The sequence below is a fragment of the Lytechinus pictus genome, chromosome 2 (genome assembly GCF_037042905.1).
Source record: "Lytechinus pictus isolate F3 Inbred chromosome 2, Lp3.0, whole genome shotgun sequence".
Taxonomy (NCBI): domain Eukaryota; kingdom Metazoa; phylum Echinodermata; class Echinoidea; order Temnopleuroida; family Toxopneustidae; genus Lytechinus; species Lytechinus pictus.
The window spans coordinates 40111842-40115978 of record NC_087246.1 but is presented as its reverse complement, the minus strand read 5'-3'; the positions used below and the strand labels follow the sequence as shown (position 1 = coordinate 40115978).

Genomic DNA, 4137 nt, shown 5'->3' with positions numbered 1-4137 from the left:
ATGTTGCCATATACGATGACATCTCTTTAAGTTTCTGGAACCCTTTTTTCTTTTTATTGCAGAAAACGAAATGAACCTCTTTTCATAATATAAACAAAGATAATAACAAATCAAATTCTTTTCCATAATTGTAGTCTCCAATATAAGTCCTATTATGAATAGCAGTCCTCGGAGCACTTAATTTTAAATGGCGACTTCTATGTCAAACATCAATAATCATGACCTAGGTATATACCATATTTTAGGGGGGAGGGGGTTCTCAAAATTAAATAGGCAAGAGAGCAAACCGATCGTAGGCTATTTCTTTTTTTATTTTCAACTGAAAATGAATCTGGTGTAATTTTCATTTGGAAAGAAAAAATGAATTTTATATGCAGGTTTAAAAAATTTGGAGAAATAATTAGCCCCCCCCCCCCGTTATGAACAGTAAGGTCTTATAATTGCTTCTTTCAAAACAAACTGAACTTTCACCCCCCCCCCCAATCTCTCTCTCTTTCTGTCTGTCTCTCTCTCTCTCAGAAACTGACATAACTATATGCATACAAGCAAATAATTCTCCTGTCATTTACTTTCTTTCCCATTCTTATCCTTATTTTTCTTGAATAATATTTTAATTGACTGCTGTTTGATCTCATGTAACAGTGGCATCATCACATTTCAGTACAGTGCAACATCTTGTGCCATTTGTGCATAACAGCTCAGAAGCAATACATCATCACAATTAATTGATAAATGAAAATTACCAAGATAAAAAAATTCAATTCAAAATTAACATGTTTATTAAGGAATCCATTTTCTAAAACATTGACATTAACATAAAAATAATAATTAGCATCTACCAAGCATTAAATTGTATTTTAAAAAGTGAAGGCAATGCATAGCTAAAAATGGCTGTTACTGGGTAAGGGTAGTATGGGGTGGGTATATAAATGTACAAAAATAGGATTAAGTACATTTTTCTACATTGCACAATGTTTGTTAAAATTTCATTCAAAGGATCTCGATGAGCCTATAGTTAATATTCCATAAAAGAGCATAAAAACCTTTGATATTCGTTTATTTTCTTCCACAAAAGTTTGCCACTCAAAAAAATTGGTAAATTCCTTTCAAATTTGCTGACAAGAAATAGTCTACTGATGTGAGAGCACTCCTCATAAGGGGGGGGGGGGGGGACACAATGCCAGAATCCTAAAGAGTGCCTTCCCCAATCAATACATTAGCGAATCATTAACAAAATTTGATTTGTCTACTGTCACTGTGGTTAGAATTCAATCTATTTTTGAAATATAGTCTATTTATATATTATTGCAGTGGTAACCCATTTCACATTTTTTTTAAATGAAGATAACAATAAATGCAACTTAATAACCCTACATAATTTATGAAGACTTGCAGTGGCGTACCGTGGGTCACGGCATCGAGGGGGGCACCAGCAAAAATTTTGAGACCGTTTCATATCTCTTCTTGGCACTTATGTTGTGATACCAGTACTTAAACAGCTTAGGAAGTGGGAAACCTGCATGGTAAAAAAGAGAAAAGAACATAATAAGCTGTAAATTATTTTTACTCATCTAGTCCAGTTTAGTAAAAAAAAAAGATGTAAACTCTATTTTATATCTTCAGTGATAAAACAAGTTTAGCACATGCAGTCACTTTCGTCCCACATCCAGATAAATTCATATATCAATATAACTATCTACAGTATGTTTCGAAAATAAAGAGTGCAAATTAATTCAAATATTTATCAGAATTTTGTGATAACTGTTAATATCTTGGGTTTTTTATGCAAATGCATGTATAGACAGGAGATATGGATAATTAGTATGCAGTGTTAGAAATGGAAATACTGGTGAATCTGAATTCAAACAAATATTAACTCACAATGGAACTTTAACATTACATGATATCGCATCATGTTTCAGCACAATTGGCCATAGCCCACCCCCTCCCAAAAAAGGGGAAATATTCATTTATTTGGTTTTATTTTATTTTTTTTTTTTTGGGGGGGGGTGATGAGCTTAGATACAGCCTGTATAATATCAAAACAGTAAGCATACCTTGCAATTTTTCCATTCAGATATCCTGTTCCTCATTAGATTGTAACTAACACTTGCTGATCGGCATGGTTCTCAATTTTGTACTTCTGACTAGGTGTGAGCTGCTAAGAACTTGGTCCCATTGGATCTGCAATTGACAATTTAGGTTTGAGAGTTTTAGAGATAAATAAAATTACTCTTCTTAAAAAATATTTTTAAAAATTTCTAGCTGCCCATATCCCAGGTCTATGAATGAATATTCCAAACTAGAACAAAAAAGTTATCTGGACCCGAAACTTCATTCTCTATCACATAGAGGCATAGGCTTACCTCACTCTGTTTATAAAAGTAAAATGATTCCAACCACATATTTCTACAGCTGTATATAGCTGAATCTGGTCTATGCTGGGCCTGTATAACTTAAGAATCACATCACATTTGAATGAAGTAAACACTATAAGAACGTTTTCAAATTACCACCCCAGGCCGGGCCCAGGGTATCCTGTTCAAATAGACTTGATTTAGGTCTAGGGTAGGCTACGCCATTTCATTCAAATCTAAGACTAAGACAAGTAACACTTAACATAACAGACATTAATGCTAAGTCAATCGTATTTCAACACTGATTATTCTGAAGTAAAGCGTTCCTGAATAAAAGAAACTGCTGAGAATTATACTTATTCATATGAAGATGAAATAGAGGGGACGGACTAGGCCTAAACTTCAACTTTCAAGCTTGAAGTTTGGGCCTAGTCCGTCCCCGCTATTTTCATACCCCATGACTACATCGACAATCTCGCTAGCCGGCTAGCACCGGCGATATCAAAGGCCGGATCCCGCTCTGACCATATCCCTACATTGACCTAAATTTGAATAGGCCTAAAATCGACAGTTTGTCGTTACTAAAAAACAGGAGGTCGGAAACAAGTCCACATCTACCCCTGATAATTGTCTAATCACAATAAAACTGAAATAAAGGTTTACTTTGGACCTACATGAAGCATTCCGATGAATGTCTAGATCGATCTATAGACCCCTAGTCCTAGATATAGTATTTTTGAGAAACTCAATGATCACACGTATGGTACCGGTACGTACACTTATTTGGAAGTCAGGCAAAAGAAATATTGAAATTGAGGTTTACATAGTGCGTAATACAGGATGAGCCCCGAACCCCGGCAAACACATTACAATTTGCAAGTGAGATCGATCAAAACATGAAAATGAGCGTAACTTACTTTTATTCCTATGGAATGTCATTAGAATAGTATTGATGTTCCCTCCAAGATTTTCCGCTCCAATGAAGTTCACTCAGAAACCATAATTTCGAACATCAATTCTATAAACAGATAATTAGTCTAGCTATTTCGTTTCAGAAACTTCAAATTCGCAGAGTCCAAAAGAACGACACTTCGCACAGATATCGTAGGGAATTGTGGGACGGAAAAAAATGTTTAATGCATGAGAACATGAATAAAACATTAGCGTTTAATCCAATCATACAAGTGCATTATGCGTATTTTGACGTCATTCTCATGAATAAAACATTGACCCTCCAAAATCATCCTTCAAATTGTCCGCCGGCAGCCATGTTGGCTATGTACAAAACCTATGGGAAATAAAAACGCGCGGAAAGAGTTCCCTCTCTAGCTCCCTTCGGGAGCTTATACGTAAGATCGTATCTCTGTGCAATCTCTAATCAACGCCAATCCACTCATCTTCCCCCTTTCATAAACTCAATAAAACACAATTATGCGGCTAATAGCAGCATAATTTGGTCGTAAAATCAGAGGAGGACAAGAGTTATCCGCATTATTCTGATGCTGCTATTATCCGCATAATAGCGGCATCGGGACAAGATTTTGAGTTTATGAACGTATTTCCAAATAATGCGGATAATTGCCATGGTGCGGTCACAAGGTCACCCTTTTCCAACACAACCGCATTGGAGGGGGCGTGTCCAGTTGTCATGACGATTATCCGCCTTTTTCAGGACGGGTGCTCGTAAAAATAATTTATGGAGTTTGTGAACGCAATTTTTATTGAATTATCCGCATTACTCTTAGGCGGCTAATTGGAGGATATGTTTTATTGGGTTTAT

The 4137-nt window shown here is 35.8% G+C and overlaps 1 long non-coding RNA gene across 1 annotated transcript; it reads right to left on the bottom strand.

Moving 5' to 3' along the window:
• Positions 1–742: 742 nt before the first annotated feature.
• Positions 743–3711, bottom strand: LOC135153115 (uncharacterized). Its single transcript, XR_010292594.1, has 3 exons — positions 3275–3711; positions 2058–2184; positions 743–1516 (listed from the first exon to the last, which is right to left on the bottom strand). It is a non-coding gene; the product is annotated as an uncharacterized LOC135153115 (long non-coding RNA).
• Between the last annotated feature and the right edge of the window lie 426 nt (positions 3712–4137).